At 34.2% G+C, this 14,720-nt stretch overlaps 1 protein-coding gene across 1 annotated transcript in view; it reads left to right on the top strand.

The window, feature by feature from the left end:
* path (solute carrier family 36 member pathetic) overlaps nt 1-14,720 on the top strand; it is a 99,179-nt gene that overhangs the window by 38,371 nt on the left and 46,088 nt on the right. Inside the window, exon 2 of the mRNA XM_088226476.1 lies at nt 10,782-10,826. The gene's annotated coding sequence lies outside the window, so the exon portion shown is untranslated. The remainder of the gene's footprint in view (nt 1-10,781; nt 10,827-14,720) is intronic.

Consider the following 14,720-nt stretch of genomic DNA (forward strand, 5'->3'; position numbering starts at 1 on the left):
TATGTCCCATCTTTCCGAAATACTACACTCTATGTATTCCTGGCACGTTTGTAGTAAATGTCCTCGTCCGCACAAAACACATGACGCTACACTTTTCCCGTTTCCCTCTGTTGAAATCACTGTATGCACTTGTTCTCGCTTCTGTGGCTTCTCGCGTTGTTTTCCGCTGTACACTTGCGGCTCTATTCCGCCGCCTATCATTGAAGATTCCGTTAAATCTTCCAAAAAGAGCGCGAAATCCTTCGCGGAGGGCCTCACCCGGTTTCCTCTTCTGCTGTACCACCAGAGAGACTTCATGCACAGCGGTAACTTGCTCACTAGTTCACTTAGTAGTTGTGGCGTAGACATGTAATCGCCACCGAAGCCTTCTAAGGTCGCTATCGCGTTCCGAACTGCGCTAGACAGATCTACTAATGCTTGCGTAGATCCGTCGTTCTGTATGCAGCGGAGCCTTCTCACTTTTTCCAACAAGGAAGACGCTACAATGTCCGGCTGGCCGTAGTGTAGCTCCAACGTCTTCATTATCACCCTCACTTGGCTTGGATCCACTAGTAATGACGACACAGATTCTCTTGCCCGTCCTTTTAACGCACGCTGTAGACGCAGGAGGTTTTCTGGATCCGAAAGGCAGCACATCTCCGTCGACTGAGTGTACTGCGATTTGAAAGTAGCCCATTCCTGCGGCTCTCCGGCGAAGGCGGGTAGGTCCTTGGCAGTAGATTGGCGCGCTATCATGGCGCCGACTCTGCTAACGTCCTCTGGGGCTGAAGTCGGGCTTCTTCCTTGCGAAGCCTCTAGTAGAATCGCCATTTTTGACAGCACCGTCATGATGCCGTCCATATCCGTAGTACGCGGCGCGGGCTCGGGATTCGTCTCCAAGGGCACGCGTCGGTCTTGATCGTGTAGTGAAGCACGGAGCGTTCGAACCTGCGTCCTCAGCCGCTGGACTGTATCTTCGGATGTGTCCGACTCGGCTGAGTCCTGATCTGTAGCAGGGTCTTCTCTCGGTTCCGTGCCTCCTCGACCCGAGCGGAGTGAAGGGGTTCTCGAAGTCATCTCTAGGCGCTCTGCGATGAATATCCGGTTCTTCTCGAAGGACCAACTTGTAACAGACGCGGCGGATCACTGCTTCGTCCGTAGCAATCGCGCCCGTCACAAGAACTGTATTTCTATAGGTGCTGGTGTCAAACGCAGAGTGGCCGGGCGTAGGCGGGCCTCGGCCGACGAACGATAAGCTCCGGGGAGGTATCGTCGCCTAGAGATCCCTTGCGGGGTCGCTAGCGAGTAGCGCTGGCGGCCGCAATCCTGAGTCAGGCAACCGGGTTGTAGGGCCGGTATCTCTCCGTCGGTGGGAACGGCGGGTGTGTTCCGGGGAAGTATCCAAGGGTCCAAATTATCCGGGGTCCAAAATCCAATCCAAAGAGTATCCGAGTTCCAAGTCCAGGGGGGTAGCGGTGTTCGAATCCAGGTGGCGATGAGGTCCGGTTTGAAGCGAGGTAGGGAGGTGAAGTGGAGAGTAAGAAGCCTTAGTAGTGTGGTGAGATGACTGACTTTATTTTTCCCCGGCGGGGCTATATATACAACATTTTGCCGTGCGGCGGTGGGCTAGGCCAATAGCGGGCGGTGCTAGGTTGACCAATCACGCGGCGAGAGAGATAGCGAGCACATTTGCCGGCTCTATCGGTCTCTCTCGCGCCACGTATAAGGTCCCCACCCTCCCGCTACCGGCCGCAGTTCCCCGCCGACCGCGCGGCGATCAACACTTATACAGAACAACATAAAAACACATTATGGGCATACAAATATTTTCATGAATTCTAATCTATATGTGGGCTTCAGTATGGCGATCACCACCCCCGAAAGTGACAAATACTAGTCTTTATTGAGGAGGTGGTAGATCGCTTACACATACTGAAGCCTCCTATGCTACATTAAAACCCCAGGAAGGGCCGCCAAGTTGGTGCATGTACTTTTACGTCGGCAACAATCGCTATGTATATTGATCTGTTCATCTGCATCCGAAGGGGTTTTCCGGAGCAGGATTCTCCTACTACTTTGACATGAGTCTCTTTCGTGTATTTAAAAAAAAAAAAATAATATATACGAGTACGTATTGAATATATGTTTGTAAAGTATATGTGTTATTTAAATAAATGAATTAAATTGAACAAAAGACAAATTTCTCTGAGGAAAAGTTACACGCGTTTTTGGTATTAAATAATTACAATTACTAGAAAACCTCGTAAGAGCATTCTGCTGGGATCTCTTGTAACCGCATGACCAGAAATGTATTAAAAGCTCTTTTTTAAAAAAATGTCTTGTCTCCAGTACCTTTATAAATTGAAGCGATGTCTCATATAGGAAAGTTAGGGGACATCGAAGCATCACTCCAAGTATTAATTTTTGTACATTTATGAGGGGGTTCATGATAGACGCCGTGTAATCTCCCCAATCCACTTTACTTTACGTGACTGGAAAAGAAATGAAATATAAAATTCCAAGAGACCAATATCTCAACGGAGACGAACGCAACAACTTTGAGTGATATTTTAGCCAAGTGAGGGAATTATTCAGGAATGCATCAACGGGGTCATGACCTGTCATTCAGTATTCTGCATATGATTGTGACATCTCCACAATTTTCAGATGTTGTAGTTTGATATTTCTTTGTAGTTGACATTTGTTGCCTTTTCAGAGAAATTGTCATAGCAATGCTCTTAAAGGGGAGGAAAATATGATATTTTAGAAAACAAGTGCTACTTAAGTCTGAAAAGGAAATACTGAGGAGTAAACATTACTCCAATCTTACACAAGAAGCTTTTTAGAAACAGGAATTAAATATTCAACCGGGTTGTGTTGTTGACTTAGAGATCTAAGTTCCGAGGTTTGAATCTTGCTCTATCACAACTTCATTCCCATATTTTAGAACAATATACATTTATTGAAATTGCCCTAAAAAATGTAATATTTGGTTAAAAAATTTAAAACTCAAATATTTATTCTTACTACGCTTTAATTACTACAAGTTTATATGCCGTTAAATGGATAAGGCGAGCCTCTTATTCATCTATTTATTTGATAACGCGCAGTAATTTCATTCAAATTAACAATATTGGATATTCTTGGTTTGTATAAACAAAGCGTTTATGGTAATACTTGTTTCATATTGCATAATTGCTCATAATTAATATGTCTGACAATGCTAATCATATCGTCAAAGGTTATATTATCCCTTGTATTTATAATTGTGAAACAGGATGCGTTCAATTTCATGTCATTTAATATTGTAGCTTATCTCGAAGAAAAATTTAGAATGTCGTATTCAAGAAGTCGGTTAGAAAAGAGAAAATAAGGATGTAAAAACCGGAACAAAGATGAAAGCACTTAAACAGTGGAAGTGTATAAGAATTTAGACAGGCGCTATAATGCTATTGATTAGACGGTGAGGCTGTCGCGGGCTTGTTCCCACTTGTAATAAAAAAATCCGAGATACGTTTTGTTCTTAATTAGTTTAGGTGTTGTGTATTTATTCATAGATTCCTTTCTAGGATTGAGTATTTGCGGGTTATTCCTTTAAAAAAAGCTAAATACCAAATTCTTCCTTAAAGGTTGACATTTGTTAGTTAAATTATTTATTTATTTTTCTTCGCAAAAATACATTTTGTAATCGAATTTACAATGTATTCCTCACTGGGAAAACCCGTGCCGATGAATTGACACAATTAATAATAGTCTAATTAACTTTTGTAATTTCAATATTCTAATTCATCTTTTTAATGCAGGCCCTATTGTTTAAAATGGTGACACGTATTCAAAGGGTCCATTTTTTGCATGATTTCTTCCAGTATCATCATTCTTTTGTGTACGGCGCGACTCATTACTTGCTTCGGAATTTGACGCCGGTAAGATCAGGGATAGTAATATAAAACTATGAAGTCTAAAAATTCGAAAGTTGTTACGGTCTTCTGTCGATAAGTGTTTATTTATTTATTATTGATAATTTGTGGAACGCGATTTTTTTATTTACCTCGAGAACGATAGTCAAATGTTTTTTGCTGGTTTAAAATAATTTTGATACTTGAGTTTTAAATAAAAATGTATTAGTACGGAAGACCGAGAAAGACGTGGTCTGATCAGATAAAGCAAAGTTTCAAGTCTGGCTATGGATAAGCATGCAAAATAGAAGGGCGTGTATGACAATATAAATGTAGCAGGTACCTATATGAATGTAGAGAAGCTAAGATAGAAGCGTGTTACGTTTCATCCTCTCTACATATCCTTCCAGTTTTTGGCGCAATGATCGTAGTAGAAAAATTACCAAAATTAAGACATATTTTAACAGAGATGAAAAACATTTTCTAAAAGGGAATACGGAAGTCTAGAAGTCTTATTTATTTATTTAATCAGAAAGTACATATATATATATATGTATACGTATACATATATACATACATATATAAATAGACAACCAAGTAAGCATACAAGTCGTCGCTTCAGTTTATTTTTGTCTAAACCGACCAAAACACAAATCTGCAGAAATAGAGCTTCAAAGTTTTTTTTACGAAATAGGCATAAAAAATGACCATGACTTAAAACTAAATTCGTTAAAAAACCCCTCAAATAATTTATTTACATTTTTTTATTAGAATTTTGTGAATAAAAACAACTGCACACTTCAGTTAATTTCTTTAAAATTGTATGTTGGATGACGTTAAAAGTGTCTAAAGCGACGAAGTCTCGTTTGTGTTAGTAGGCACACTAGTATATTGTATTTGAAAACGTTCTGTCATGCACACATAAGCAAAGTTAATTAAAGATTTGAAAGGACTGTACCTGCATTTTTTCAGCACGGGCAATCAAGCGATTTTGTCTTTTTACAAAATGGTAGCCTTATTATTCGTACTTCTAGTTTGATAGTATTAGAAGGAATGACGATCTATAATAGGTGGTTTTTCACTGCTCTGTCTCAACATGAAAAGGTCCCATTATTGTTGGAAAACAGAATTTAGCATTTTTAAAACGTTGTGACTGTAGTAAAACGGCATAAAATTATAAATTTAATATTACTTAATTCTCCAATGACCCGTCTTTGTCGTATTGTTAACTCAAGACGGACTCTTTTGGTTTAAGTTTACAACGATATAAACGAGCACTAAATAAATAGTCCAGATCTTGTTTCGATGTCCCTTTTGTTTGTCAATGCTTCTTTTCTTTTTTTCAAAAATGTTTTTAACTATTCTTTTATTGTAATATTTAAACCCTATAAATTGTATACATGGACAATGTCCGTTATTAAATAAATAAAATAAAATAAAATAAATCAAATTACTTCATAGATTTGGGATAATGTTGTATGCAGGCCTTATCACTTACTTACATAATTTTACTACAAAGAGTGTTTCTGCATTGCAGAGTTTTAATGAGCTTCATTAAAATAGACATCAATGTCTGCCATAATATTTATGTTCAAAGCATTAACTTTGTGGTCGAACATTTTAATTAATGTAAATAAATACGAATGTTTACTAGCATTAATTAACTTTTCGATATTCACATACAGTGGTGCATGGGGTCCTTCATTGCTACAACTGCTGCGTATCTGGATCAAAGTACCAAATATATGTACAAGATTGCAGTCTACCTTTGTTGTGGCGTCTGCTAGACACACTTATTTTGTAAATTCTCCAATCGTCAGCTACGCAGGCTCGGAAACGAGTATAAAGAAATGGATATGTTTCGCTTTTCATTGTTAGTTTTTAGATTACATTATTCGAAAGCTGTAAAAATCACTTTGACTTTTTGTATTTACTTAATAATACCGGCTGTATACTAAATTTTTTATGCCCATAACTGTTATGATTTTTCACATACATTTAATTGTGTACCTACTTTTATGAAATATTTTATTTTTATTTATGTATATCTATAAAGCTTAATTGAATTATTCGGTACTTAAAAAACAATCTGTTTCTTACATACATATTTATTGGACCTACATATTGACTTGACTTAATATACCGTGAAACGCTTTAATTTTAATTTAGTACCTGTCATTTAAAAGCCTCTCTAAGCGTATATAATAAATAAATAATTTTTGTAACAATTCAAAATATAATAATAAAAAAATATGATGGATGTTTGTGAATTGTATGGACGAATATCTACAAATTGCATGTTTTTAGCACGTGTCTTTGTTAAATTACCATACGAAATAAAATAAATTAATATTAAAGTCTGAATTCTGGCGGGTAAGAGAAGTTAATTTCGCGCTTTCAAAAAAACTGAATAAATCACGGAGTACATTGTACTGGAAAAAAATCTCACCGCTTTTCCGGCCATTATATTTTTTCTCATTAGTCAGAGTGTAATTTCACCGCTTTGAAAATTAATTTTCTCATTTTATACCAGGAATATTATATTGTATATCGGGTGATCTTTTAAGCGTCATACGCCTTTAATTTGAAATAAAAGAAGCCAATTGTTGTTATAATAAATTTGTTTTCAATAACTTGGAAAGATTGAAAATATACTTCAATCAATTAAATTAAACACTATGTTATAAGACCGCTTAAAATTATTTTCGAGCACTGCAAGGTTGGGTGCTATAGCAATTGGACATGCTACACTAATTAGATATGCTACAGTAATTGGTCATTCTAAATATGATCAAAATATATAATATGTCTGTTTTATCGTGGAGAAAAGTTCTCAGGTTTACTTATTTTTTACTATTAGATTAAGTGTCCAATAACTATGGCATGTCCAATTACGGACCGTTTTTTCTAAACTCTAAATTAGCTTGAAACGTGAAAAACGAGTTTTTTGTGATTTACGTCAGATCGCGTAAACAATCTTTGTTTAAAAAAATAGACTTTACAACTTAGCTTGAAGTTAGTCTAACTTATACTTTATATACAGTTTATAATTTCCTTTTATATTTCATTAGTACCTAATATAATTTTTTTAAATTTGGATATATACGATATAATATCATCTTTTGAAAAAACGACAAGATTTAGATATTTTTTAAGCCAATTTTCGCGTGTTTTGGTGTATTTTTTTTCAGGTAATCGATGCGTCTTGATACTGGTACACAATTTTCAATTAAAAAAATCCTAATTGGCCGAATATCGTGTTTTTAAAAAACGAATCTCAATTACTACAGCACCCACCCTGCATAGTTTCGAAAAAAAACGATATTTCCATCTATGCGGTTATAACTAAAAATAATTATACAGAAAAAAATAATAATATAGGTACTGATAAGGGTAGGTGGAGCTAATTAAAGAGAGATGAGGGGTTATTTAACAATAATATTATGAGTAATTGGAAAGAATTTTCAATGTTTTTTACGTTTTTTCTAAATTTTATAAGCAAGTCATTATTTGGACTTTGCTTGTTATAGAATGAAAGAGTTTGATTTCATATGAACTAATAGCCGATTCAACAAATAATGTCATAATATATATTTATTTTTGAAAAATGATATACGAAAAAAATTGCCTTGCCAAGGAAAAAGTCGTATCTGCTGAATTGCAAATTTTGACTCAACGTGGCACCATAGCAAATAATCCAATGGCGTCAAATTAAGAAGGCCATTTCTGGAAATAATCTTACCCAGTAAAGGTGGACTAAACACTTTTTTTAAATGTGAATTCCACAATTCGCAATCGTGGTTCTAGTGTGATTAGATTCATTATGAATTTGAGTATTGTTATAGGAGACATGTAAAATATAACTATGTAAATATCTAGATTCCCATATTCCCGTATCTTGTTTTAATATTACGTTAATCTAAATAACTTCCTATGGAGTGGAATCCAATCCTTGCCTACAAAAAATTGGAGAAAAAAAGTATATCGCGGATTAAACCAACTAGAACAAAAAGAAGTGTCAAAATTGAAAAATAATTTCAGGCGTGGAGATGAATCTTACCCCCCATCAATGAAGGTTTCAGCTCTTTCATTGCACGAAAATCAACAAATGGAATAATTGAAGGAGCATGGATGTCCAGACATACGCGAAATGTCGAATGATATATAATATATGAAGTGGCCACATAAACCGACCAGTGATAGATCAGGAACCCTGTAAATGCCTAATCTTCCTTTGCCCATCTCTAAAATGTTCTCCATCTTTGTTCTCAATATGTTAATGTCATCATCTGTTTGACAAGAAGAGACAGTTTTACCAATGGAAAGTTCTATCACTAGAAGAAAAAAAACATCCTTTATAATACAAATTATCAATGGAGGGACATACTTCGTATGAAATTAATTATTAAATTCATATACTTAATTACACAAAGTTCATTGTAATTTGTACCTACTCTTTGTATTTAATTACTTAAAATTATTTATTGTTATAAATAAAACTTACGTATTTATTATCATTTTCTGTTTTCGATGAGAGATAGTCTATACTATTGATTGAACTTTGATTTACATATAAATATTTAATGTCTTGATAGGAGAATATTTATAATTCACATAATATAATTAACTTACAGCGTAATTAAAGATAAGTTTAATGTGGAATAAATTGGTGCAGTAAATCAGTGAATGGCTATCTATTGTTTGCAAAAATATTAAATTTTTTTACTGGTTATTTCCAATAATATTTTTTTTTTAACCACTTGCACATTTAATGCAATATTTTTCAATAATAAAAAAATCCAAGTTAGAATAATCTTACCTACACTTAGCCATGTTTTTCAAATACTGCCGATACGATAAACTGAAAATCTAATATAAAGAAATTATAACCTCATTAGAGAACTTAAATAATGCATCAGTTTAGTATTACACATTTCGCACCCCCAGAAGTACACACTGTAGTATGTCTAAATCGACCATTTTGAACTAGAACAAAAACATTTAAAAAAAATAAAATATTAATGCTAGTATTTTTTACGGTATTTGCACATATGACTGTATGTGGTAAGTATGTATATCTTACAGAGAAAAACATGTATGGTTACATAAGTTTTCCCCGAAGAAAGAGAAAAATAAATGTTAAAAATTGAAATCTGCACTGATAACTAAAAACAGCAAAACTTAGACTTACGAAGGTGTATTTCTGGGGGTGCGATTTAATACTAAAACTTATGTAAATGTAAGACATTATGTATTTTTTAATGGTACCAGTTAGATTGGCATACGTATTTTTTACTCAACATAGGATAAAAAATATGTTTATCCGTAATCGAGAATACGTGCATCTAAAAGTCACGACGTTCTATTTAATGGTTTTGGAAAATGGCTTAAGAAGGTCATCACAGAAAGTATTATATTAAATAGGTTAAAATTGTTACTTGGTCTAATAAAATTACCAACGTTTTACAACGTCTGTCTGTTTGTAAAAGATTTTATCTGTAAAATCTGTCATTGTTGTAATAAAAAATACAATCCCATAACAATCAAAATCGAATTGCTATGATTTCAGTTTGAAATTATTTTAGCTTAATATTTCGGTTCACAATTTAGTTTCTTTTGTTTATTTAAATTACTATTTTAAATTTTTTTATATAAAGGAAATAGAAGTAAACAATACAATTTCTAATTTAACATGGCTTATCTTAACTATATAATGTAAAATATGAGCTATGACTTTGTATAGTTTAAATTTTTAATACCATTAAATTATTTCGTGGGCTAAATTAGTACAACTAGGTAACTTCAAAATCTGCATTTATGAGATACAAACTAAAAATTTATATTTGTATCTTGCTCCATAAATGCTACTAACAGGAAGGTCGTGACTCACTAAATCATATTACTATGATTTTAATGCATGCCTTATCAATCTGTAGGATTCATGGAAGAGGATAAAAAATGTGTTTCAAGTTGGTAAACTCACAAATACTGATTTTTAAATTACCTAGTTGTAATAATTACCCTGCGATTTTTTGTTACGAAAAAATAAGATTGTTTTAGATAATTATAATAATTGTTTCTGTTCAATAAATTGAAGACCAAGAAATCAATAATAGGGACTTATAACGTACTACGAATACCGATATAAATACATGAAATGGATTTGGAATAATTGATTGTATTCTCAAAATCAAAATCGTGGAGATATGTTTTCACATATAACTTTAAAAAGAAAATATATTAAAAAATGTCTCTAGAAAAACGCGACTTATTTGGCATCGATAGTTGTGACGTCAATATTTGTGACGATGTTATAAAAAAACTTTAATGGTTTGGAACAAAGCTAAATATTGACATGAATCGTGACGTATTAGAGGGGGGCCAATGCAATGATCGTTTTTGCGGGAATTCTAGTTAAAAAATATTTTATATGCCACTAATAAGTAGCATAAATTAATTTTAAAGGAGACAGTATTTCATAGACCCTTTTTACTTGAAAAATGTAAAAAAAAAAACATAAAATTTCCCTAATTGGAATATGTGAAACCTCTATACGACGACACACAAATTAAAAAAGAATCTTTAAAAAAAATATATTCACGTTCTTATGATTTACCGAAATATTTCATTTCGAGAGCCGTTTTCATCGAGTTGTAAATAACTCACTATTAGAAAATGGGAATTAAGTTGGGGTAGAGTGCGATTCGAACCTCGGACCTTTCAGCCGTGAGTCCGAGACGCTAGCCACGGGATCACAACTCGATTCTTTTTGATTATTAAATAAAACTATAATTACATAATAATGCACTTATTTAGTGTTTTTTTTTCAATAAGAGAAAAAACAGAATATTGGAAATATGCTTTACATAATATGTTATATTTTATGTCCTTTGTTTTATTTTCCAGGTTTCTACCAATAGTAGCGGCCAGCATAATTTTACTGAACCAGCGGTAAGTGTTTTTGTATTTATAATAGTTTATTCTATGCTCGAGTATGTTACACATAAAAAAAAACAATGTTAAAAAAAACATTTTTAACATGATGATATTTATCATAAAAACTTCCACGGGATAAAAATAGTTTTTTAGGAAACTTGTGTATGAACATTAAAAAAATAAAAATACTTACAATAACAGATTTAATAGTTGTATTAATTGTTGTATAAAAATGGACCATATTTTAATTGTTTTTCCTTTTGTTTAAAATAACTAAAGAAATTCGATATAAATGCCATCATAAATATAAATATGTACATAATATGCATTTCTTCTAAAATTACACCAATTTTGGCATAGATCCAAGGCCTTTGCTTTGAATACAAATTATTACAGCTTCAATACAAAGCATTTGTTTGAAAGCAGAATGTTAAAATGTATGTTACACACGTACTGTGTAACTTACATACATTTCAACAGTCATAATTTTATGGAGAAGCAATGTTTACCTAATTTTATTTATTTAATAGTAAATTGCCGTAATTATTACCCAGCTGTAAGTGTGTCAATCGGGTAAACTCGGATCTCCCGAATTTACCCGAATAAATATTTCACTTCCAAGCGTGACAGATCAGACTCGTTCGCACAGCAAAAAGTGTGTACGCGGTGCGCCCAAATAAATTTCCACTTAAAAAACTATACGCGTGCGCTATAACTGTATTATCGTTAAATTTTGTTCTTGATTTAAGCTAAAGAGCAGATCGTATTGATTTATCTGTGTGTATAAGATTACCTATGAATTCAGTAGAGATATAACATTAGCGCGCTTAAATCAATACCGTCTCAATCGTCAGAGACTTCTATCGTAACACAGAAGGACACAAGTGTTTTCTTCAGCTGTTAGTTCTATGTAAATATTGGCTTCTGACGTATTTTAGGAAACCAGAAGAGCGGTATACATAGTACGTTTATTTTTAGCGTAAATATTAACCCTACCTGGACTGAATTTTTACTAAATTAACATAAATTTTCAAGTAAAAACTCGTTCAAAAGTAACGGAAATAAAATAAAATAATAAAACGATAATTTAATGGCACTGCATTGGTAAAGTAAATGCAGTTCGTACTCGAACGTCTGTTGCAGGAAGGTAATGTGTTCAGTCTTACGCTTCAGATACTAGTCTAGAGGCAGTGAAAAGTTGCAGAAGAATACCACTTTATAAAAAAATAAAAATATGAGCTTCCTCTCAATCGTAACCATAACTTATTTCCTTTTTTACCTAAATTTACCTGACTGGCCATCAAGTTTAGAGTTCTGATGCTATTTTACACACTCAACTGTATTCATCATCCGCCCGTATTCGGACGTACCTTTATAATTATATATTTCACGCGCTATGTGAATCACAAAATATTCGGTCAAACCGGCAAAGAGGGAAGTAGGTGAAAATATGGTGTAACCGGAAACCACGATCGTCCGGAAACAGACACTTTTACGGAGATGAAGAACACCTTTAGGAAAGGCGTATTGAAACTAAGGCATTCCACAGACGGCATTGCATGTGTCTGATACACGAAATGAGAAATATGAATATGTTCTGACATTATAAAGTAATACTTAAACTAGTCTATGGCCGGATATTAGCAGTTTGAATAAATGCAGAGGCTGGCATATCATTCATAAGAGGGTTTACAGTTAAACTGCTTACTGTTACCACAAATTATTTCAGTTCAATGTTACGAAACATTACAATAATTATTAGATTGATTATTATCAAATTGTAGTAATTTAACACTTGTAGATTACGCAGACATAGACACAGTATATATTCTAATCCTAACCGAGTTGCACACTTTAAGAGGCAACGCGGTGTGACCTTTCTTCATACAAACGTACACTGAAGTGTGACACCAAAGCAGTGATTATTTTTACGTAATAAAGATATTTCTCGTTGGCGTGTTTCTTTGAATTTCCTTTTTTCAAAAACTATTTCCTGAAGAAAACCCAAGAAGCCCCCAGTTTTAACTGCCATCAACAGAAAAACTATGTACAAATACCTATCATCAATTTTCTCTGTCACCACATTTCCCCTTAAGCCCGCGCTGCGCCAGCGGGTCTCCTGCCCCACCCTTCGAGACATCGGACCCTCCTGTATATTGAATGTTGATTCGTTTTGATAAATGTCAATAAATATTTGGATATAACTACTTACCGAGTTTTCTATGCCTTCCGGTTCCTCCAGGACAGGAATTACGAGGCACGTTTATTTTTATATTGTTTTAGAAAAAAGTGTATTGAAAAAAAAAACAGAATATTGTTAAAACACTTGTTGGCTATTTTTCCTCATAATCGCCATACCGTTCAATGCCATAAGCTTTTTTAAAAAAAATACAAAAAAAATAATCTAATTAAGTATTAACATATTACAACAGAGATGAAGAACATTTTAGATAAGGGAATATAGAAGTTTCGGCCTCTACAGGGCTTATGACCTGTCTTTGGCTGGTTTAAGTGGCCACCTTACTCACCGTGTAACATTCACAATTTTGCCCATATTTGAAAATGTATATTCCTTTTTTTTTTTATATAAACAGCTCCCTAGGGGGTTAAATCTAGTCATTGTCTACAAAAATTTGAATAAAACACAAAACATTGTTAATAAAGTATTATAAATCGTGTATACGTACATGCTCTTTGATCTTTATAGATAAGCGAACCATTGCTAATTAAAATATTATTCATATTCTAATAATAAATATAAATCACTGAAAGTATTTTCAAATTGGGATTTAAAATCACTTAATTATTGAGTGATTATGGTCGTTAATCGGTATTATAATTTTGAATAAATTATTATTTAAAAATACATTTATCAATATTTTGAGTCTGTCTAGATAAGAATCGAAGCTATGACTGCCCCCCTGGTATAGCGCTAAACGCTTTTTGCCATGTAGGCCTATCTTATTTATATATTTTTTTATTAGTTTCCTTTGACTTGGCATTGGCATACGTATTCCTATCATGCAACCCGTTAAATAATTATAACTTAACCCAGAATCATCATCATTCCATGTTCGCTCCCTAGCTGGAGCATATGGTGTCCATGAAGATCCTCCAGGCATCTCTGTCGGCTGCCAGCTCTTGTGCATCCTCCCAAGTCAGGCTCGCGTCTTGTCTTAGACCTCGAGAACCTGATGCCTTGTAAAGTAGGCAAGCGTGGTTAAGGCTCTCAGGAGGGATCTGCAGCACATGGCCAAGTCAACCGTATCGCCTCCGCTTGATGATAGTTGTCACCGAAGTGCGTCCGTGCTCTTATTTCATTCCGCACGAAGTCAAACCACCGCACACCTAAGATTCTTTTGAGACACGTATTCTCAAAACTCAGTATTTTAAGCCAAGAGGTGCGCCTTCCACCTGCACTGCGTATTCCTTCAATCCTTCCCTGATTAGAATGGCTTGTAAAATGTTATATTTTCGCCTCTCACCACATGCCCAAAGTACTCAAGTTTTCTTTTTTTTAAGGTCTTCAGTACCTCTTTATCTTTTTCCATCCATCTGAGAACATCATCGTTTCGGACTCTATCCACTTAGGAGATTTTTAATATCCTCCTGTAGCACCACATTTTAAAGGCTTCGATCTTTTTTGAAGTGTTTTGGATGAGTGTCGACGTTTCGACGCCGTAAAAAAGTACTGTGAAGACGTAACATCGAGCAATGCGCATTCGGAGGTCTAAATTAAAGTCTGTACTGCAAAGAAGGTCACACATCTCTATTCTGACTTTTTTATCATTCAGCCAGCACCCTAAATATTTATATTGATTGACTTGCTCAATAACTTGCGCTCCAAGTTTTAAAGTCATTGGAAAAGTTTGTGGCTTTTTCCGAATAACCATACATTTAGTCTTGGAA

Source organism: Micrasema longulum, unplaced genomic scaffold, assembly GCF_059751315.1.
Source record: "Micrasema longulum isolate JH-2025_06_02 unplaced genomic scaffold, ASM5975131v1 h1tg000435l, whole genome shotgun sequence".
Taxonomy (NCBI): domain Eukaryota; kingdom Metazoa; phylum Arthropoda; class Insecta; order Trichoptera; family Brachycentridae; genus Micrasema; species Micrasema longulum.